Below are 25230 nucleotides of genomic sequence, written 5' to 3'. Positions count from 1 at the left end.
CTTTTTATAAAATACATTTTATACATTTAACTAAAGAATCCTGCAAGCACTTGAATTTTCCCCCCTTTACTCATACTGCACAAAAAGTGTTTTAATAACATTGAATGTTACAGGGACTGATTATTGCAAATGCAGATCCCAGTGTTTTCTGGTTAAACAATTTTGTGGTTCTTAATGACAGCTTTGCTAAAAATATATCTTATTCCCAAAATAAGAAATATCCCAATATATCGCCTTGCTTACAGTATTGCAATATATCGTATCGCGATAGTGTTGCTTTCGTCAATGAAAATTATGACCAAATATCGTCGTCAACTAACCTTTATCATGTGACGAAGACGAGACGAGATGCAACATAAATGCTGGCCATGTGACGATGACTATAATTAAATGTACAATGCAATATCGTTGATGAATAAAAACGAGACTAAATATGGTTTACAAAATAAAAAACTATGCTAAAATGTCTCTTCATTTTCGTTGACCAAAAATGAGACGAAACGTTTTAACATTATTTTGTCTCGTTTAGTCTTCCTCAAGTCCCACTCGCGGCATTATTTATTTAGAAGTTGACAACAAACAATGTGTTAAGCGGGATTTATACTATCACCTGGCTCCGCTGACTGCGAGCGCACCTTCCCAAACAGACGAGGCTTTTATACTTGTCACGTTCGCCGTTGTGCTATTCTTTGAAACGACAGGGGAGCGACGAGGAGTAATTGTCCTCTAAGACCGTTGGGAATCACTGGTGAGAAGTCATTTGCCAGTATGGCCAGTCCAAGTCTTGTGATGAATGAGTTGATGAATTAATAATTTCTTTATGTACAAACTTAACACAATCTTAAACTATTGGCTTTATTTCACATCAAACACAAGACAACTTTAAGCAAATGGTGTATAATTAATATCTAAATTAATTCTTATTCTATTTTATACAATAAAAAAAAAAAAACATACTTCAAATAAGAAGCCTTGGACAAACTATGCATGGAGTTTGAACTTCACATTAAAAAAAAAACGTTTTCCGTCAAAAAGCACCTGATGAAGTTTGAACTACATATTAAACTGCTTATGTTTCACACAAACGCTGGCACAGACGTGCATGTTCAGCTAGAATCGCCCTGAACTCATGCATGTTCGGATGTGGAGCTATGAGGAAAGTTACAAAAAATGCCATGCACTCCGCCACGCAAATAGTTCACACTCACTCAAAGCGAACTTCCAGCAACACCGCGATGACGTCATATTTTCCGCGCTCACCCAAGCGAAATTGCTGACGCGTCGAGTATAAATCAGCCTTGACACAGAGAAAGGGGCTGATGGCCGGCCAGCCGGGGTTCGTCTTTGGGAGAAAAATTTGCAGATTATTATTATTATTATTGTTTCTATTTATTTAAATTTATGCATGTGTACTTCTAACATATTTGGTTGGTAAAATAAATGTAAATTCAAATCAGAGAATAAATAGTGTCTGGAATGGATGTATTCTTGAGTCTATAAGGTAACAATAATACAATAAGATAACCTTGTTTAAAATGGGTTTGGCTAAAAGAAAACTTTGGTTTTGTCTATACTTCTAGGTACTTGTACTATATTGACTGGGTTAAATAGAATTGCATTACTAAAAAGAGACTAAAATACCATTTTCGTCGACTAAAACTAGACTAAAATGTCATCAGTTTTCGTCGACTAAAACTAGACTAGACTAAAAAGAGTATGAACGTGACTAAAACTAATAAAAACTAAAATGACAGCTTTACACAAAGACTAGACTAAGACTAGTCAACAGTTGTACTCGGAAGTAGCTCCAGGCAGATGAACCCCTGTATCTTGATGCGTATCATATCGCCAGATTCTTGCCGATACACAGCCCTAGCTTGTGTCAACAGTTGTACTCGGAAGTAGCTCCAGGCAGATGATGTATGAGGTCAGCACTGCGCATGCGCTAGTGAGTCTCGTGAAAGCCAACATTTTTTAACAGGAGCAAATGAAGCAAAGTTTCCTTACTTTAGCAATGGAAAACCAGTCTCCTCTTGGCTTATATCGAAATCCTCCGACATTCTTCTTTACAAATCCTCGTTTTATACTTCTAATTAGTGACCATTGTTTTGTTTTCGATCTCTCACCTGCACTTCCGCATGCGTCACTTTTGAGCGGTGCATGCGCAAAGCCGACCTCCATACGTCATCCGCCTGGAACTGCTTCCTTGTACAACAGTGAGCGCAAGCTACATTAAAGTGATAATTACGTTTTGAATATGGATATTTGTCTTACAAAAATGCATCGATTCCCTACAGAAGGCCTTTGTTCATCCCCCGAAGCAGTGTTTTTTTTTTTTTTTTTTTTTTTTATGGATGGGCGCTTTTTATTTACCACTTTTGGACTGATGCATGCAACACCCACTGAGTGCCATGAATCCACATTTAATATAACCCCAACTGGATTCGTCTGAAAGAAGAAAGTCATATACACATAGGATGACACGAGGGTGAGTAATTTATGGGCTAATTTTCATTTTTGGGTGAACTAACACTGTAATGACTTGCTACTGTCAATACATCCACAACATGCAGGGAGATGAAACTCTAAAAGTGCTGATCTTCTTAGCTGGTAAAACATCTTTGTGTCTACAGAATGTCACTAAAATGTTACATTCTGTAGTTTTGTCCCATATTCATCTTTTAATCATATTTACAGATTTCTTGACTCCACAGCAAAAAGAACAATTTTGTCTTACCATGTGTAATGATTTAGGGTTTCTGAAGCGCACTGCAACTGCTACAACAAGCACTAGTTGAGTATTTGAATGTTGAGCAGCAAGCTTTTTGGCTGCTGTGCTGATACAAAAAGAACTAATCAGCTGCACCATGTGTAATGATTTAATTTTGTTAGTTTGAGTTAGAACCTGTTGCACTGCGCCATCTAGAGTTTCATGACAAAACTTTGGATTTATGACATTTTTGTCTTAATCTTTAAGCTGTTTCTTACGTAAACATGGTAAATATCTGCTGTCTGTGTCAGCAGCAGTGTGAACATAGATTTGAATGTTCCCTATGATATTTTTCAAAGGTTTAATAGACATGGGTGAATCATTGTTATTTAGAAATTAGATTGCGTAAGTGTTTAAATCCAGATTTTTTTTTTTTTTAAGATTACTCATGCAGCTCTAGATATTGGCATCTGCCATCAAAAAACCTATATTGATTGACTGCATGAAAGAATGTCATTCTTTGGAAATGCATTGTTTGGTGATTAAATAATGACGTTTCTTAGGTTTATAAGTTTTAGGATTTGTTCATGCAGAAAACTCAACAATCAAATTGTGCCAAGCCCAATCAATGTTTAAGAGTTAAAGATAATAATGTGGGTAGTGGTCCATATTTTGTCAGCAATAAAACTTGATTGGTGGCTTTGGCAAAACCATATAATCTTAAGGAACCATTTAGTTGCAAGCCAACCTCAGTCTGTAATCTCACCACTAATGCAGTAGTCTCATACTCGTCCTCTGAGTAATAATTCAGAAGCTTTGTCTTCGAACCTTAGGAGCTGCTGCCATGAATCATGGGTAATTAGCTTCACGGCAGTGCCTCTTTTGTCTTTGGATCTCTGACCTCAAGCAGTAACATGGCACAGCATTTCCGGCATTGTTTCTGTTCATCTATCGTAATACATGCCCAAAATCGACCCAAGTGGCCCAGTTTGTGCGGGTGTCAGGAGACAGCCAGAGTCTGCTCCAAAGCTTTGGTAAGCCCATAGTGCATCACATCTGCTTGTTCTCTGTCCATGGTGTCTCTGGTTAGAGGGGCAGGCGGTCTCACAGCAGCTGCTCCATTCTGCCACTGGCAGGATTCCACTAATGAGATCTCTAACAGAATGACACTAGAGACCTTAATGAACAACAGCATGCACAGGAGACAAATGGGAGAGCAGACTTGTGGAACAGAGCTGTTCTTTAGTTTGCAGTGAAGAACAATATGACTGCAGTCTTAAACAGAATTTGTTTTACCAGATATTTCCGTTCATCATATGTATTCCAGTGACCGGTGACAGGTGGTGCTGCTTTATGAAATATAGAGTAGAAGGAAAGCATTACCGTCATAATTTCAGGCCAGCAGGAGTATTGGACCTTGCCGGTTAATTCCTGCCATGCAGTGGACTTCTCCCTGCCAGTGCTGTGCTGCATGCGGTGTGGATGCTGGGACGTCTCTGTGGCCTGGCGCACACTCCCTGGCCAAGTTATTGCTTGGCTGACACTCTCCCCCTTTTGCCCGGTTTGCCACTGTATTACAGAGTTTATGCCAGTGCACACACTGTAAACAGTGTGGGTTGTTTTCATTGTGCAATTTCTGTGGTTTTATTTCTTTCCAGAGATGCAGTTTGTTCCTTTGTTTTTTGAGTGAGTGCATGGTAGGGCTGTAACAGTACACAAAATGACATTTCAGGAATTTATTTATTTTCTATGAAACCAAGCTACAGCTCGGTCTTAAAACAAGTCTGGCAATACTGCTGCCACCAGCTGCAACACAGTCTTTATACCGCAGTTTATGGTTCTGTTGTAAATGGGGGAAGAAATTTGAAGTGCTTCCACTTTTGGATATAAAATATTCACTTCTGTTTGTCAACCAATAATCCTTTTAGGGATGTTAATTTTCGATCTTTTTTTTATGATCAATCGTCGTTTAAATTAACAATCAATTAATCTATTATTCGTTAACCTTAATGAGCAAACATTTATGCTGTTGTAAAATAAAGCAAACAAACAGAATGTGCATTGTCATCCTTTCCTTTCCGTGAATTTGTTTATGGAGCGCCGCCACACTTCTGTTTTAAATCCTTTATCTTAAGTCAGATATATTTGACATATTTGTTTATTTTTATTTTTATGAAAACAAATTATTTTTATTTTAGGCCTATTACTTACATAGGCTATACATTTTCCTTAAAGCATCCCATTTTGTCCCAGGGATTGAAAACCTGTGCCCTAGGCTAGTTAGGTCCATGCAGAAACTTGTGAACGATGCTCGGGCGTCACCGTTTAGTGACATCGTTGAATGTTAAGGGAAAACGTATTGTCAGTGTCGGTCACAGCGCCTTTTAATTGCTGTTTTGAATCCAGCAATTATTTTTAACAAATTACAAGATCTGATTATGACAAGTGTGGTATAAAAGCTTTGTTCATTAGAGTAATAATAGGTTAGCTGGAAAATGTTACATCGCGACCATGCTTTTGGATGCCATTCGAGCCCATAGCCTACATTTACGCGGCTTTGTTCTGGTTTGCCAGTTGGTCACAAATTTCCACAAACTCAATAATATTTAGGCATTCTTTCTTTTCCTAAATCCTCACCGTCTAACCCTCTAATTTCGCAGGTTTATTTTATTGTCTTTCACTTTTAATCACTCTTCGCATCACTTGGTAAACATGCGGAAAGGGAAATTAAAGATTCGATTTATTAATTTGTTCCCTCATTTCAGTTAAATCATGGGTTATTTAAGGAACAGAATTAATGAAACATGGACAGTTACCACAAATTAAGTCACGCGGCCCAAAATTAAATAGGTTCATCGACATCGCAGGTCGCAAATCGCAGGTAGATCGCATCTCTTATCGACAATTAATCGATCATCGATTAATCGTTAACATCCCTAATTCCTTTAGTGGAGTCTGCGAAGTTTAACAGAGACTCCCTTGCTGTCAGGATGCAATATGGACAGACTTGTATTAATTTCAAACATTTACAAATAAGTACACAATTGTAAGATGTAAGACATACAAAGGAACAAACAGGTATGAAATACATTAAATGGCACCCAAGCTGCTTTAAACTGTAAAGTTAGTTAAGCACTTAATATAAAGCACTGGGATTGTGTCCTTTTTCCAAAGCAGCTCACTCTGATGTTATGAAATCATCTGAAAAATAACAGCAAACAAAGTATATTGACATACACGGTGTCGTCCCATACCAGGGGGACACTCAGAGTTTCAAATTAGGTTCTGTATACAGTAGTTACTTATATGGAGTGGTTAAAACAGCAGTGCAGTCTTTCAGTATATGCATACCGAAACAAAATACTTGTACCAAAACATATTACAAATGCATGTAACGTTTCACGTGGAGCTTGTATTTGTAGTAAAAAATTTGATCTGTTGTGAGCGTATTCACAACACTGCAGTGACGCCGCTGACGTACGACGCTGCTGACATACGACGCTGCTGACGTGTTATCTATGTTATTGGGCGCACCAGAAAACACGTCAGCATTATAATACGTCAACAGTCACAGCAGTCGCGTTCACAACAGACCCGGAAGAGAAGACAATCCTGAATAAAGTCGTAATATTTGTTATTTTTGGAGCAAAATGTATTTTCGATGCTTTAATAAATTATAACGGACCCTCTGATGTCACATGGACTACTTTGATAATGTTTTTATTACCTTTCTGGACATGGACAGTATACCGTACACACATTTTCAATGGAGGGACAGAAAGCTGTCGGACTAAATCTAAAATATCTTAAACTGTGTTCTGAAGACAAAGGTCTTCCGGGTTTGGAACGACATGAGGGTGAGTCATTAATTTGTTCAAACGTAAATCTACAAAACAACTATAAAATAAATCCTACACAATCAAAAAAAGGACATCAGTAAAATAGACCATGTGACATCATTGGTTCAACCGTAAATTTACGAAGCTACGAGAATATTTTTTGTGCGCAAGGAAAATCAAAAATAACGACTTCATTCAACAGTTCTTCTCCTCATCCTATCTGCAGTGACGCGTTGCTATGAGAGTATCACAACGCATTCGCTTGCTTCCTGTTCGTGTAAACAACGCATGTGCATGTTACATAAGCAGCAGCATCATGTGCATGTGTTGTTTACATGATCCAGAAGTGCGTGGATGCGTTGTGATACTGTCTCCGTAATGGCGGTTCACCGACAGAATTAAAAGTAATTTAGTACAGAAAAGCATTGGTTACAAAAAGTTTAAAATACAAAAATTTTTTTGGGTTGTATTCAATCACAAACTTAATCTCAAGAATCCCAGAATGCACTGACAATCTATACAAACTTAATATTTGACCCAGAATTTCTGTTATGTATAGGTTTATATTGTAGTAAATTAACAAATAAAATCATCTGTTAAAACTTAATATTTGACCCAGAATTTCTGTTATGTATAGGTTTATATTGTGTCTTTATTCTTGTCACCTGTATTAAAACTAGTCACGATTTGAATCTGCTGTGCATATTTGTATTAGTTCCTTCATTTTAGTTTGGACGCTTCTGTTGAAGTTGATGTGGACTTTAAGCAGCGAGGCAACTTGGTAGATTTTGTAACTGAGCTGCAATTTGCTAAAATTAAATAGCTGAGTCATATTTCATAACCCTCATCAAATTCATAGGAAAATAAGCCTCTACAGCAGAACAAGAGTAATGTCAAGACTAGGTCAGCTTGTTTTTTGCACCCATTAAACAACATCTAGTGTATAAACAGGTCACAGTTTATCTGTTGAAGATGTAGGGCTGATGTGACTCATGGCCAACCTGCTGAGAAATATGATGGCGGTGGTGGTAATTTTGCTATGATGGATCACAGTGATGGTCAAAATGATAATGATGTTAGTATGCTTAGAGATACTTTGGGAGAAGGATGGAGTAATTACTGCCATTCCCTCTCCTCTTGATGAATTATAAGCTGGCTGTGATGATGGCAAATGGGTGGGCTTAAGCATGCTAATAATCAAATGGGCGGAGCTGATGGACATGGACTTGAGAATAAGGCAGCTGTTCAAACCAATTTTCTCTTGACACTAGTAGCTTCTCTACTCGAGCCATTGTTAACAAGTGTTGTAGCAGCCATGAAGAAAAACAGTTCATGCTGAATGTTTATGAAGACGTAGAAATTCTCAATTCCAAATTTTTTTTAAAAAATAATCAAAAACCTGTTGTCTCTCTATCCTGTTTCTTTTGTAGAAGGTGCAAGGCAATTTTATTTTATTTTTTTATTGAAGAATATTCTGGCTATATTTTTAAGTGTATGGGTTTAAGGTAAATTCTTAAGAAAGTCAGTCATATTTGGAACAGCATGAAAGTGAGGAAAATAATTACATTTTTGGGTGAACATCTCTTTCCTAATGTGGAGCGAGTGGGTGAAAATACCTTTCTTTCTGATTGAGCTGACTCGATTTGAAATTGAATCAGGTCCATTTCAATTCAAATCTTGTGTAAGAACCCAAAGCATGTTAAACTCCCATCAACTCAAATCTGCTGTTGAAGGGTGAGATTTCCGTTTCTCTGTGAGCTGATTAGAGCGCAGACAGATTAGTGCAGCTAATACGTACGCTGTTGGTTAGTGTATTTTGTTTGCTTTAGTTTATTTGAATGCATTAATCAGGCTTTGTTTGCATTTCTCAGCATCATACTATGGTCAACACATTCTTTGTTTGTTTGTTTTCTGTGAATACTTCTAATAACCAAGCCAGCAAACCTTAGGCATAGTTTAGCTTTGTATTTGGATTTAAATAGATCTTTCTTTGTTCTTTAATTTATTCCATATTTTAAAGCTTCTCATTTGTGCATCTGAAATTGCCCCATGATTCTGCCCATGCATAACCTCTGCTCACTTGTTGATGACGAACATCCGTAGTCATAGTAACGGTGTAGCTGCTGTAGCAGGTCGGTTCTGTCTGGGATGTTGGGAGATTAAATCACCAGCTCCAGGCACTTAGATTTTATTCTGGGAAAGACCAGGAGTGGTCTGACTTAAGTTTGAAGTTGAGACACAAGAGGTAATTTGGATACCTATATTGTTCGCATTTCATTATTTTTGCAATGCTGTATAATGTAGAAATGGGGGGGGGTACATTTAATTTTTCCTCTGTGCTGTAGAGAGAGACGACAGTAAAGCACTGGGAGGAGAGAGAGAACGGCATCGGCAAATGGCCTCGAGACAGGAATCGAACTCAGGTCGCCGTGAGCCCAGATGCATTGTATGTCGACGCACTAACCACGAGACTATTGGCGCCGACAAAATTAGGGTGATTTTGTTCATGCGAACTCTCAATGCTGGAACATGAGCAGTTATTTATTCCATCATCACCTTGGTGAGACCTGAACAGCACACGTTGGTATCTGCGTTTAAGTACAAGTTCAAGTTGAGCTTTATTGTCATTCTGCTACATGTGTGGACATACAGTGGAACGAAATGTCGTGCCTCACAGGACCACGGTGCTGCATAAATACAGACATATAACAATGAAGTAAAACGGTATAAACCTATACACAACTAACCTACTGACAGATTTTGACTATAAATATACTATATATAAATGTTTACCTATACATAAACTAAAAAAGCAGGTAATAAGAATGCTTCACATAATACTATACCTATACACAACTAACCTTCTGACAGATTTTGACTTTAAATAGACCTGAGAGGGGGAGTTTTCAGGAGTGATGATATTACTGCGCCGAAGTCAAAATTCTTAAAAGCTCACCTCCACACAACATTATAATCATATTTATACACTTCATAAAAAACCACCACTTATTATTTTTCAACAATCTTAACCCAATAAACAACCAATTAAAAAACAAAAACCCGCGCAAATATTAAGCTTTATCTGAGGTGTTGTGTTTAAATGGACATATTCACACAAACATTGTGTCTTGGTAAGTATCCTATAGCAGACATAGCCGGCTGAACGTACTTTATCAGTGCATTCTCTTAAAGTGACAGCACTTTCTTAATATTAATCAAACAGCAACAACAAAGAAATCAATCACTGCTCTTGATTGAATAGCTTTTGTAACTTAAATAAAGATTCATCTTTAATTTATACAGTCAAATATGCAGTGCTGTTTTACATTTCATTACTTTATGCAATTTATGTACCTGAAAACTAATGTTAGACCTACCTAAAAAAAAAATCTGAAAATCACTGTTTATTTTATTTGTATCTTTACTCTATTGTATTTATTTGTGCAGTTGCTTGTAGTTAGATTATTCTTATTTTCTTTATTTTTATTTGATAGTATAATTTTTGCCTAAAGATAGCACAGTGGTTCCCAAAGTGGGGGTCGCGAGATGATTTCTAAATGTGGAAAAAATGGAAAAAATATATAGGCCCTATATATTTTTGTTGCAATTAATTTAACCCTTTCGCACGTACGATCACACCGGTGTGATCAGTCTAGGCTGGTCCCTGGAGTGTACGATCACACCGGTCAGTGCATGACGTGAAATTCAAATGTGCTCTCGCGCGCTGGCTGGAACTGAGCCAGAGACAGGCGCGCTCAGAGCTGTCATCAGAACTTTTCAGTGTTTTCAACCACATAATGTTTATTTTAGGTTTCAGACATATAAGTACTAAAAAAAACAATACATTTAGAGTTTGTAAAATACACACTGATGTCAAAGGACGAGGCAATAATAATCCTTTCCATTATAATTAGACACGTTTTATTCATATCAGATACACATTGTGTAAGTAACTTTAAAGTTTACTCTATTATTCTCCCAGTTCACCAGCCACTTACTTTTATGTATTTCGGGAGAAGTGGATGAATTCACGTGTTGTAAATCCAACAGATCCGATTCTCTGAACTGCGTCTGCAGCACAAACTAAGATGGCGGCGCCCATCGCGCATACAGCTCAACTAACGCAATCGTTATAAAGGTGTTTAAACATGAACCAAGCAGCGCATTTATCATGGGGGTCGCGGACTTAAAAGTTTGGGAACCCCTGAGATAGCACATACTGAACCATACCGAAACCGGCACTCTAAAACCGTGAAACAAACCGAACCGTGAGTACATTGAACCGTTCCACCTCTAGTTAATTTGTGCGATGATAACCTACCAGCAATGTTAATTTTTTTTTTTTTTTTTATATATATTAGTATGAGTACATTACAATATAAATTTATTAGAATAAGTACATTATTATTTATGGGCTGAAAAAAAAAAATGCAGACAATCAGAATATTGTACCTGGTGGGGAGTGCCCAATGTAAACATGAAACATTTGCCATTACCTGTATAGTACTGTGGTACAGTTATGGAGGCCCTTCATAATGCAGAGGTCAACTCCCTGTTCTGCCAGTAGTTAGAAATGGCCCTATAGTATGCAGTGTTTAATAAGCAGTTGTTTTACTAAATTCTGCTGCGGAGAAATTCAGTGCAGTCCTGTCTCACGATACATACATAAATGAAACTGTGCTTCTGCACCATTCTTTCACAAAGACATGCAGAACCTGCCTGTTTGAATGGTATATTTGCAGCTTAATATTTACTGACACTAGTACAGTATATTGTGTTTTGTTTTAAGTGTACTGACCTACTTTTCATATATCCATACAAATTTTACCGAATTCTGTGACATATCGCAATATATAATAAATTCCATTTTTATGACTGGATTCTGTGATTCCGTCCGTGTTTTTTAATAATTACATTTTTTGGATCACAGAAATCAAGGCCCCTGCATTTACTGCCAAATAACAAATCATGAGCTGAAGGTGCGCAAGTGAACACAATGCCGCGTGTCACTCTGAAACACACAGCACATACAGTTTTATTTAATAAAATCGCAGCCATTTCACAGCATCAGGGCATAATCACAGGCACACTGACTGTATATGACATGACGTGAATCATAACGTACTGCCTCAATCTCAGTTTGAAATGCCATCTTTACTTTCGAGCTGTTCATCTACAAAATAAAGTTATGCTGTTTCCATCTCAAGTGCAAATGGATTTCAGACAAGACTGAAATTAATGGAAAGAGACCAGCGCTTTGGTCATAATAGAGGTTTCACAAAGTGATAATTGTGGCGTTTTAACGTAATTGTTCACAGTGCTGATAATTGGGGCCAATGACCTTTTAGTTCATGTAGCTCATAAAACAACATTTAAAATTAGAAACCAGAGAGCCTCCGAACAGTTGGTTCATGATTTCTCTTAACTATCATTACAATTTTCCTCATGTTTTATAAGAACTACCCACTGTCTCTTTGAAGCAACTCACAAGTTTGCAATTATCTCTCTACTTCACAGTCCTATAACGTCATTACTAATTATAAGAGTAAATTACAGTTGGAATGGTAAGGACTGGAAGGCTCTTGAATGAAAGAGAAGAAAGGAAGGTTATTTTTTCTTTCCACTGATTACGTGATGTGTTCAGAGAGGCGCGAGTCGAGCAGTTAAGCAAGAAAGGAGCCCTTCAGTTGTTTTCTAAGACCTGAACCCACACACATTCACCAACGGCCTGTAATTAGCGTTTCACACACAGCAAATGAATCCAAATTAGCTGGAATAAAATAGATCCTAGAGAAGTTACATGTGCACCCATATAAAATGTACAGGTTTAGTAGTCACACTGTTGCAAGATTTTCCATCCTGTCTGACCCATGCATTTACTCCTGCTGAGCACCAGCTCCAGCACAGTCACTGTCACTGTACTGCTGGATAAAGATGGAAGACGCTCTGGTAGTTGTAATGGATTTAGTCTAACAAGCTTAATGTGTAATACTTGTACAGACCTTTGTGCTCTCTCATTATTGCAGGATATACATGAAAATATTTTAGAAATGTAAGTTTTATGTAGAGATTTGAAATGATCTAGAAAATAAATTTAACCGTTTTGTCATAATTTTGGCTGTTGCGTTGTCAGTTGTATTTTTTTTTTTTTTTAATCTTTTTTTTTTTTATAAAAAAAAAAAAAAAAAAAACAGTTTACATTCACTTAACCAACTGGGTATTTTGATAGAATTTTGTTAAGCTGCCCACAAAAGTAGTCATTCATTTGAAGCATTAGTCGACTAATCGCACATATATTAATAAACCATTTAAATAATTAAAATGAGCCTTTAATTTCCTACATAGCCTAATAAGCACTCAAGTACACGCATAAAGCTTGCCACAGCAAACCGGCAAATGTAATGATTATGAATGTGTCAGGGAAAAACAGTAAGGAGACTGCATTAACATTTCAATAATTTGATAAACTAGTGCTTTCTTTGTTTTCGGCTTAAGAGATTAAGTCGGTGACACTGACTCGTCATCTTCACACTAGTGGACGCGCATGTAAGCATGTTTCATACGAATTACATAATCTGAGAATTTGTATTCCATTTGAATTGATTTATTTGAAAGTAGACATTTCACTCTCTATAGATTATGGCTGCTCGATTATGGCAAAAATCATAATCACAATTATTTCGGTCCGTATTGTAATCACGATTATTTAACACTATTATGAGTGGGCCATATGACCAAAACTTTATATGAGGGATTTTATTTAAAGATTTATATATATTTTCTCTTTACATTAATTTATTACGTGACTGACAAAGGTTTACATGAATAATCACAAAGCGGCACATTTTAACACATTTTTGCGTGTATTTGACCATTTAAGTGCACACCTTGAGCTAAAAGATAAATTTACATGTCCATGTCCTGTTCTTTGTCTGAACGCATAAATTACACAGAAATCCTCCTGAAGAAGCCCAAGTTCTCTTTCACACTTTTAAAAACATGAATAAATCTAACATACTTCAATAAATCAAGCACGTCCCATTTTAAAAAGTCACGTTACATGATTTTACTGATCTTGGAAGATCACAAGCTCACATCGTTTTTATGGGGTTTATGATTCAAAAAAGGAAAAACTATGTGCCTGGGGTCCTTGTAATACTGATATCAGGTACCCTGAGTAGTGGTCGACCGATATTGTTTTTTTGACAGCCGATATCTTGGAAAGCAGGGGGGCTGATAGCTGACACAAAGTGGATATAATTATTTTTTATTATTATTATTCATATTTAAGAAATTTGAAATTATTTGGCAATGGATAAAAAAAATTGTAAAATAAACATACTTATACTGTAGATGACAAAATATTTTTCACAAATGAATAAATACTTAAAAATATAATTAAAAAGGAAGTGAACACTGTAACCAACAGGGCACTCAGTATTCTGGGAAGTTTGTGTGCATTGGGAATCATATTTTTAAAATAATGCCAGGGTAACACTGATTTTACATACAGCACACAGAGAAAATGACATGACAGTGGACAAATGCATAAAGCGCAGCATAATTTGAAAACACAAGTTTAAAGTTTAAAGCATTCAATTCACACGGACCGACCGTCACACAGAGAACACGCGATCATGCTGGATAAAAATGCACACTTCACAAGATCTCACAGTTGGATTCAGCTAAGTTTGCAAGGTTTGTGACATTAAATGTTCATTAGCCATTCAAAGATTTGTTTAAATTATATAAATGCGTATTTGCTTAATGCTGACGGCGAACGAGAGAGTATTATAATGTTTGCCTTTCTATTACTAATAATATAAAAGCAATAGTTATAATACTTTCTGTATACATTAATTCCTTTGTTTAACTGCTCTATCAGATTATTAGACAGACTTCTATCCGTATTAGACAGAACTTTTAACAACGACAGTAAACAAGAGAATGTGAGCACTGTGTGCTCGCCTCAAACACATCGGCCAAGCAATAAAACTTATCGGCCGATGGCCTTGGCGATATATCGGTCGACCACTGATCCTGATAGGATGGGCAATGAAATTTATTTTATTCTATATACTAAACCCAAACAAAACAGAACAAAATATCCCTAAGCATTCACCCTCAATCCCAATGAAGACAAAAAAAATAAAATTTTCAAGTTGTCATAGTCTCATTAAGTTACCATTTTCATGTGCTCAAGCAGAACGTTAATGTCATCCTGTGCTTCAGCAAGGTATCTCTGGCTAAAACTAGCTAATGTTAAAGTTAGTGACTCCATGCTAACGTACAATCCTAAATAGCAAACTGTGCTTGCTTCTTGTACAGAGTAGTAGGGCTGGGTATCGATTCAGATGTCCCGATTCGATTCGTTTCTTGGTTTGATTCTCAATTTTTTTTATTACATTTAGTGAATGTAATTTTAATACAAATGCTCCAGCACTCTGCCATTCATATTCAAATGAAATATTACTATTGGCATGTTCTATAACAAACACAATTAACAGAGCACATTTTGTTACATTTCACAGGAAAATTATTTGTTGGATAAGAACAGTCAGTGCTCTGATTGTTCTTTGAGAAGCTCTGAAGCAGCTCATCTGGCAGCTCTCCTCCCAAAATAGTACACTCTGTTTCCATCGATTCAGGAGGAGATGCTAGATGTGTTTATCCTGTTCTCAGAAAGCCATAATGGTAAAGCACTGAAGAATATCAAAAAATAAAATTAGAAACTTATAAGCGTAAGGCTGTCTCTCTTGTCTCACTAAGTCTTTGACAGTTCACTGACCCTACACACTGTGACAGATCGACATTTTCCCTCTGAGTAACTCCACTAATCCATCTAACACACACACATGGCCCTCTGTCTCTGACTGTGACCTTGTCAACACTTGTCAGCCCTCCCGCAGATGCCAGCTGCAGCCCAGTGTTCACCTTACATCCTCTCTTCTCGCATCCTCACCACCATTGACAGTCAGTCAAGGTCCAGGGCAACTTACTGTAGGCAAAATTAGTCCACATGACCTGGCATGCATGTGATTTAGGGCAGCAGAGAGATTTTACTGAATGCCAAGTCATTACAGGTGGCCAAAGCCTTTAAACGGAGAAGCAGACACCTGGACATTGTAGCACAAGCTGTACAGAACATTAACACTGTCTTGGGGCAGCAAGTCCCTCCCTTTGTCTCAAAGCACACAGTCTTACAAGAAGGGAAGATGATTGGGTGGTTTCAGGTCTAAAAAGACAGAAAAACATTCCACACTACCAAAGTTTGGAGTTTGATTGATTGATGTAATGTTTTTGAAAGAAGTCTCTAATGCGAAACTTTATTTCACTTTATATTAAAAATAGTTAAAACAATAATGTTGTGAAATATTAATATAATTCAAAATAACTGTTTTCTATTTGAATATATCTTAAAATGTAATTTATTCCTATGATGTAAAGCTGAATGTTCAGCATTACTCCAGTCTTCAGTGTCACATGATTCTTCAGAAATCATTCTGATATGGTGATTTGCTGCTCAAGAAACATTTTAAAAACTGTTAAAAACAGACCCCAAACTTTCAAACAGTAGTATGTAAATTCAAACTGTGTGCTGTTGCCTTTCAAAATGTGTCTAAACACATTATATTCTCAACCCTAATATACAATATATAAGCTGTAATGGCCCATTCTAGTAGGATTTGCCCACTTTTCATAACCCAATTAATTCCCAGTGGATACCTAACATGTTTTTTTTTCTTATTGAAAATCCTGTTTTACTAGGAAATGAGTCACGTTACAGCAGTAAAATCAGTTTCTGATGTTGTCTCATGTCTTTAAGTATGCCCAAAGGGACTGTGTGCTTTTAATGTGTTGGCCAAACATTCATAACTGCATTTGCATGCTTGCGTTCTGCCCTAAAATGCAGTAGCACATTTGATCGCGGATGGAGAGCAGCTCAGGCGACACAAAGCCTTTATTTCAGCAACACCAAGCTTCAGTAAGTCACACAGTGCCATTATAAGGGTGACAAAAGCCTACACAATGCCCTTCCTAAAACAATTTCATGCATTGACCTTCAGAATGGCCACAGAGAGTTAAACCATGAATTAAACATGAGCTCATCTGAATTCAGTTAACAAGGACAATGGGGGTTTGGTGGCGGTTGTTAGGCGGGATGTTAAACATCAATATTCTCTCTCTCTCTCTCTCTGTGCCCTGTTTACTGTAATTCTGTATTCATGAGCATTTGGCATGCTGAGCCATGTTCCCTGTTGGTCAATAAGTCAATGCTGACTGTGATGATGTACTAATCCATGTCTGTCCTGTCTCTCTCTCTCTCTCTCTCTGTAGTGACGGCCAGCTGTCAGGTTTGAGGATGGATGAGTTACAGGATGTGCAGTTGACTGAGATCAAACCCCTCTTGACAGACAAGGTGAGTTCGCACATATTCGTCTGGTTGTGAACGCCAGTGCTGCCCCTCTCTGTCTTTAACTACATCTCACCCCTCCACTCCAGTTCAAGTTCAAGTTGCTTTATTGGCATGACATTTGAGTTTCAGTATTGCCAAAGCATTTAAATACAGAATAAAATATGATAGCATCATCAAAGTAAAAGGAAATAAATCAATACAATACAATAAAAATAACAACAGCAGATAATATTTCTAATATTAATAATATTAATTATAATTATATACAATTAAGAATATCAAATAAAGCAGTTGAATACAATAAATTAGCCATTTCGTATGGTGTGTATCGTGTATAAATATTTTGCAGCTACTTTGACTGCCATCTCATTCTCTCCAAGTATATAGTGTAGTTTCTCCGAGTCATTTAGAGTCAAAAATGAACAATTCAGTGCTTCAAATTGTGGAATGAATTTTTCCCTTGTAGTGGTGCATTTGGGGCAGACAAGAAGGAAGTGTTTCTCATCCTCTATTTGATTCAGCTCACAGTGTTTGCACAGTTGCTGTTCTCTGGGTATCCAGGATTTTTTATGTCTACTTATCTCTATTTCCAAATCATGATCGCTGAGTCGATATTTTGAAAGGATTTGTCTTTCTTTTAATTGCTTGATTGATAAGTAATTTGCCAATTTTGTGGTTCTCTTTAGGGCCGAATAACACTGGAGTTTGGTTTGGAGGTCAAGTTCATTTTTTAATATTTCATCATAATTATACTTCAGATTTTTGTCAATTTGTTTATGAATGTTGAGGTTGTGGATGGAGCCAGATTCAGCTTGAGTTTCCTTCATTAGTTGAAGCACAAGTGTATTTAGAGGATGAGACACTGTGGGGGATTTATTGGCAAGAAGGGCTTTATATTGAACAGATTCAGTGTCAGATTGAGTCAGGTGATGCCAGAATTGAACAGCTCTTTTTTTAATTTCAGTGTGTAAGGGGTATAAGCCCAGTTCAGCCCTACAGGCATTATTAGAAGTGCTTCTGTTTACCCTTAGGATGTTTTTGGCAAATTCGAATTGTGTTCTTTCTATTAAACTTTTATCCCAGTTTTCAAATTTTAATATTGGTCCCCAAATTTCACTCCTGTACAGTAGGATTGGTTTGATGATTGCGTGATATAATTTAATCCATGTTCTAATTGGTAGTTTTAATTGGCCAAACTGTGCTTTTATGGCATAAAATGCCCTCCGGGCCTTCACAGCCAGACTGAAGCCCCCTCACTCCAGTTCTCTCACTCTGACTCGATCCCGGGCTCCTCAAGGTGCTCGTCTCAGGGCCCGTTACCCTTGCATACCGAGCTGTACCAGAGCAGTGAGATCAGAGAGATGATGTATAATGTCATCAGGTCCTAATCTCACAGCCTAAACCAGTATCAAACAGAGCCTGAAATGAGCAGCTGTTAGAAAGTCCTCAAGAACAAGAGCGTATTCATGTGTGTACTATATAAAGTATGCATACCTCCTCATGTTTGCTCAATAAGGCTCTGTAAAGCCTGACATATGAAAAATAGTTGTTGTTATTTATTTATTTATTTTAATTTGTAATGGTTTATTGAAACTTGAAAAAATTTGCATGTATTTTTTTCTTTTTTCTTGAGCATCATAATTGATACATCAGGCTTTTATATATTAATATGATAAATAAGAAAATACAGCTCATACTCCGAGGAAAAACACATCAGTTTTATTCAGGTAGGTTGTGGACCGCTACAACACTACCCACCAAACAAATCTGCTCTATAAAAAGATGTTTTGAAAATGTTTCCTTCTCTTAAAAGACCATGTGATTTTTGTGACTCCTCCTGGTGGTCACTCCACTGCTTGACCAACAGTGTTGTTCAGTTTAGAAGAAATAAATAGAAACTTTGGTCCTATTTGTAACTAAAATCTGTCCTCCAAATGTCCTCCATGCTCTGTTGAATTAAAAACATCTGCATACTCCTAATTCATTTTAGATTATGGAGGGAGTTACAATTCTATTTATATGCACGTCATGTTCTGCCAGTCCCATTCTATACTAGTGCTGTCAAATGATAATCGCAATTAATCACTTACAAAATAAATTGTTTTGTTTGCATAATATGTGTGTGTTCTGTGTGTGTATATATATATATATATATATTATTTATATATATAAATATACACAAAATGCATTAGTATATATATATATATTAGAATAGAAAATATATATCCATGTATATATATATTTATATATCATATAATATATTATATTATATAATAAATATATTTTATATAAATAACACACACATGCAGTAAATATTTAGAAATATTTCCATGTCATATTTATATTCATAAATTTATTTAAAATTTCTATTTAAATATATACATTTTTTCTGAAATATATACAGTACATGCATATGTGTGTGTATTTATATATACATAATAAATATGCCTAGCACACATACATGTATTATGTAAACAAAAACTTTTATTTTGGATGTGATTAATCGTTTGACAGCACTATTCTGTACATACAAAGTTCAGTTATTTACAGAATTAAATTCTTCAGAATTCAGTCCCAAAAGCTACAGCATATTACAAAACATGCCCCCTCTGGAATTAACATGCAAAGTAGCTTTGATTTTAAAATATTAAAAAAATGATACATTTAATTTATAATAATATATAATTTATTTTATAAAGTAAACTGTTCAAAAAAAATTTAATTAACTTTGGGTAACTCATACATGCAAACTCAGGCACAACAATTAAGGCAGGAGGTGAATCATCTCGCAGCACTGTAATTTGTCCTTTCTTTAACAGAATATAATTAAGTGGTCAGTGCCAGGTATAACGTGGGTCAATGTGTCTTGCATGACCTGGTATTTTAACATCACATGCTTAATCCTTTCAGCTGATCTCTTTCTCTCTCTTTCCACACAGAATGGACAGAACTTCCAGGACTTTGATTGTCAGGTAAGAGTCTCTGGTGGTCATTAGGCCTGTATGTACTGCATATGACCTCCTGAAGCGTTCACCCGCAGTCATTAATTGACTCTTCCTGTGCCGCTGATTTATTTCCCAGTGCTGTGTGATGGTGAAGGTTCCTTGACCTGTACTTCACGGTGGTGCAGTGAGATTCACTCTGGTGTCTCTTTGTTGTGCTGTGGATGTGTGGGAGGGTTTGTGGGTGGTGAGTTGAGCTGGAGGAGAGCAAGTCTTGTACACAACTGTGTTATTTGTAGGGCTGGACCAGAATATTCGATTATTTGAATATTCGTTCAGTGGGTTGGCATTCGATTTTCAATTTTGAGATTTGAATATTCTTTTTCTTTTTTTCGAACACCTGGCATCCCCCGCGAAACGGTTCTCATTCGCGCTTGAATATGAATTGCCCATGAGTGAACGTTATGAATGTCATGATTCAGTTCATCAGAAAGAGAAGACAAAAATGCAGACCTCAGCTGTGTGGGAGCACTTTAAAATGAGTGAGGACAAGACAAAGACAGTGTGCCAGATATGTGGTTTGAAACTGGCCTACCTCAACAGCATATCATGTTTGATAAATCACCCGCGTTCTGTAAGTAGTACACTTATACTGTATATTATATTGTTGGTGTAAAAAAACAAAAACAAAAACGAGCTGCTTTTATCCGCCATCTTAATCAGTAATTTTACACATGATAAAAACGTGCACTTAATTTGCTTGGAAAACACTTGCATATACGGCAGTCATAAAAAATGTACAGTAGCCCAGCCTAATAATAATTTGTCTATATTAGAAGTATTGCTCTTAACAGACCTGTGTGTTTTGTATCACTAGTGCAGTATTCATTCTCGGAGCATATAAGCCCTGCCCACATTAGGAGCGCCGCTTCCGGCTCACGCTGTTCTGTAGTTTATTAAAAGTTTATTAATTCTGAACGGACACACAGAGATTCCTGCCTTTATTACACTGTGTCTACACTGGACTCGACAGTTGTCATGTCACGCCGCAACAGCTTAAGTATGTCTACACTGGATGCGACAAAGCAACCGTTGAAAATCATTTGAAGTTTGTGTCAGTACATCATAAATAGAACGTAGCAGTTTACTGTCGGGAATTTGTCACGCCACGCCACGCCAGCGCAGAGTCCGGTGTAGACACGGTGTTGAGAGAAGAATATGTTCAGCCCCTCCCTCCGAAGCTTCGAATATTCAGTGTTAATTACTACTGAAGTGTCAAAAAATGGTATTCGGAACAGCCCTAATTATTTGCTGAATAGCAAGATTTGACTCGGGGATGTAAGCACACTTCATTATCATACTTTTATTCCACTATTATGTCTCCTCATTTCATTCTTTTTTTTTTATTGGTATTTTCTCCAGTGGCAGTCAATCAGTGATTTATACATGTAATTTTATTTTTATTATGCTTTCAGCACATTTAACGGCCCATTTCGGTCAATTAGGGCTGGGCAAAAAACATTTATTTTTCGATTAATCGTATTTTAAAATGACATAGATTCGATATTGATTCTCAAAAGCCGGGAATCTATCTTTTCTGGTATTTATTTCAGCAAACATTTAAAACAAGATCTGATTAATGTGAATCTTATCATTATTCTGGCATTTGTATATAAGACTATATTGAATGTTATCAAAAAATCAAGAGCTTGCGAATTGAAATCGAATCAAATCGGGACATCTGATTCAATCCCCAGTCCTACAGTCGATTGTGTTTGCTCTTCTGCCGTAGGCTCTACAAGTGTAAGTGTGATCCTGTCTTTTCCAGACCACAGCACATTGCTGTCAGTGCTGCTCACCAGCTCTTCATTATTCAGTGTCCTGTCCATTCTCCGTTGTCTCAGACCTGATCAGATTGACATCTGATCCTCAGCAGGTTTAGGGCAGTTGTAGCCCAATTTCAGCCAGGAAAAAGAAAGTCCTATTAAGGGACATGAGGAAATTCTCAAGACATTTAAAAGTGTCCCTCTTTGAGAGGAGGTGTCACAGGCATAAGTTATTTTGCTTAGATTTAACTAATTCGATTTTCCACAGTGTCTTGTAGATTCCAGAAAACAGTCAGTTTTCAGAAAACATGTTAAATAATATTTACTGCCAAAAAGTTTACTGTCAAAAGTTTGGAATCAGCAAGATCTTTTGCTCAAGTCTGCATTTATTTGATCAAAAATAGGGAAAAAAACAGTAATATTGTGAAATATTATTATAATTTAAAACGACAGTTTTCTGTTTTATTATACATTAAAATATAATTTATTCCTGTTAATTTTCATCAGCCATTACTCCAGTCTTCAGTGTCGCATGATCCTTCAGGAATCATTCTGATTTATCAATATGCTGATTTATTATCAGTGTTGGAAACACTTGTGCTGCTTAATTGTTTGTTTTTTTTTTGATACTTTTTTCAGGATTCTTCGATTAATAAAAGATAAAAAGAACAGCATATTCAAAATAAAAATCTTTTTTTTTAATGGGATGTCTTCCACTTTATATCAATTTAACACATCCTTGCTGAATGAAAGTATTAATTTCTTTAAAAAAATAAATAAATAAAATACTGATACCAAACATTTGAATGGCAGTGTATATTAGTTTTCCTTGTGACATTTTGCTCATAAAACAATTTTATATTTATTTAAATTATTTAATTTTATTTATTATGTTCTAATTTAAATATTTACTTATTGTACTTTTATTTTTATTTTTTTTCTGGTAAACCTTTTTTAGTTATTATTTTACAGAAATAATACATTTTATGTTCTTTTTAACAATTTATTAACTGAAATAATAGTCACAATACAAAATAAAACCCTTTTTGTGTATTTCCATATTAAGAATGTTCTTTTTGCATGAAAAGACAATTAAAATGTATAGTCTGTACACCTATAGTAATTCCCCTTCACAGTTCAGTCTCAGAGTTCAGGTCTTCAGCTCCTGAAGTATTAAAGAGGCTCATTTATCTGGGGTTTGGTCTGTACCCTTTAGTGAAGCTCATTTAAAGTATTTTTGGAGTGCTGTAAATTACACGGTAATTTATCGAAATGTGAGGATCTAGGATCATACCAGTGTTCACAGGTTTAAATGTATCCTCGGTCTGCAGGATTGTCAGCTGGTTGAATGGATCAGCGTCTCAGGCGAGAATTACATCACATTCACACATTCACACACCTGAGAGGAAGATGAATGTGTTAGTAGTCACACAAATCAAGTATAAACAAGAGATGGGTGAATAGAGTCATGAACTACAGTGATTCTACATGTGCCGTTTGTCTTCTGTGTTGCAGTGTAAAAGTTGTTTTTTTTTCTCCTTCATTTCTTTTGGTAACTATGCAACAGGATGACTTGAACTATTACATAATGTACCGTCTCTGAACTCCTGCAAAGGGAGAAAGAAAACAAACAAACAAACGAACTAAATAAACTAAATCAATAAACAAAACAAACAACTGAATAAACAGTCCAGCCGGAATGGTTCCTTGAAGCCCCATGATGCCTGATGACATTACTATTTTTTTTAGCGTTTATAGTTCTCGGTATGCTAATGTCATTAGGCTGAGCAGTTGCTATGGTGACGGTGTGTGGATGATGTAAGCTGACACCTGTTGGGCTCCTCCTGCAGAGGGCAGTGTAAATACATATAACAGTCAAGCTGTTCTTCCCCCCACAAAAAAAAAAAAAAAAAAAAACATTACGTTTGATGGTTGTTTATCTCGGTTTGGTTTGTTCTGTATGTTTCAGAATTTTATTTTTTTTATTAAATGAGCAACTTTAGCTAAATTATGCTCTTTGGTCTTCTGGCAGTGTTATTAACTATGCAGGCTTGTTCTTCTCTCTCTGTGTCTGGCTGATTGAAGTGTGATGGTGCAGCATTGGCTCTGTTTGGCATTGGGTCAGATAGCACACGGGGCAGCAGATGTATTTATTCAGGCGTGACGCTCACTCTGCCGGAAAAGGACTGACACAAGGGATGACCATTTACTCTCATTACCATCAAATTTGCTGTATGCAAATGTTTTTACTCTCTAATGCTTGTAAACACAAAAACATGTTTACAGGTTACAGAGTTAATCTCTTGCAGCACTTATGTAATTCACAAAGCTGGTGATATAAAGTGTGTTAGACTGCACTTCCTGCCTTTTTTCACAGTTACTACATAATTTGTCTCCTTCATATTTTATTTATTTTTTGTACATTTTCATCATAACACTTTTACTTCCTTTTAGGGTTGCATGATTTAATCAGATTTTATTGATTTATTTTTATATATAATTGCAATCTCAGTATTGACCAAAATAAACTTGATTATGATTAAGCAGCCCTACTTCATCACAAGATATAGTCTCTTGACGTTTAATATATAGTTTAATATATATATATTTATACCTTGAATACAGACTGGCCAAAATCAATATCATGCTAAAATACGCAGCACTAACATAAATATCAAAACTAGTGTGTGTGTGTGTGTGCATGTGTGTATAAATATATAAATGTGTATACAGTAGTCAACAATTGTGGTTCAAAACCTTTCATCAACGTTGGCCTAAAACCAAAATGTGTTCTTGTCTTAGCAACTTTTTGAGGACTTCAACTTTGACTACTGTTATATATTATATATATTGATATCTATATATAATATATATATATACTACTATATATATATATATATATATAATATCAGTACTGTGTTATTATATTAGTATGATTTAAATCAGTACTGTGTATTTTAGTATGATATAGATTTTGGCCAGTCCGTATTCAGGATCAGAATTTCTATCAGCACCAAGTAGTCTTTCATCCATATTTTTAAGTTTTTCTTTTTTATATTCTTTTTTCATAACTATTGAATTAACTAATGTTAACAAAACCTAATATTAACAAATTGTTGTGTTTCCAAGTATGCTTTGCTCAATAGACATTTTTGTGAAGCAGTTAGACAGGATTGTGGAGATACACACTGCCCTCTGTGGGTCGTGAGGTGTATTGAATTCCCTTTTAACATTTTTGATAGTTGTCAGACAGTGTTGAGACAGAGCTGACATTTTAATATCTGAGATCAAAACCCTCTGCCTCTCTCATCTCTGAAAGCGTAGCAGATTTGGAGCATCCTCAACTGCTGCTGTGGCAGGATACACCTGCTGCTTGATGTGGCCGCTCTCAAGCACACGCGCTTGCGTGCAGTTAGACTGATCAGGGGTGTGTTCCAGTGCTGGGGTGTACACGCGTGGGCCGCTGCACGGGGGGCTTTCTTCACACATTGCAATC

At 36.3% G+C, this 25230-nt stretch overlaps 1 pseudogene; it reads left to right on the top strand.

The window, feature by feature from the left end:
• LOC109068014 overlaps positions 1-25230 on the top strand; it is a 68291-nt pseudogene that overhangs the window by 14890 nt on the left and 28171 nt on the right.

Source organism: Cyprinus carpio, chromosome B23, assembly GCF_018340385.1.
Source record: "Cyprinus carpio isolate SPL01 chromosome B23, ASM1834038v1, whole genome shotgun sequence".
In the NCBI taxonomy this organism is placed as follows: Eukaryota; Metazoa; Chordata; class Actinopteri; order Cypriniformes; family Cyprinidae; genus Cyprinus; species Cyprinus carpio.
The sequence above is the reverse complement of the archived record's forward strand: the minus strand, read 5'-3'. Positions and strand labels throughout refer to the sequence as shown.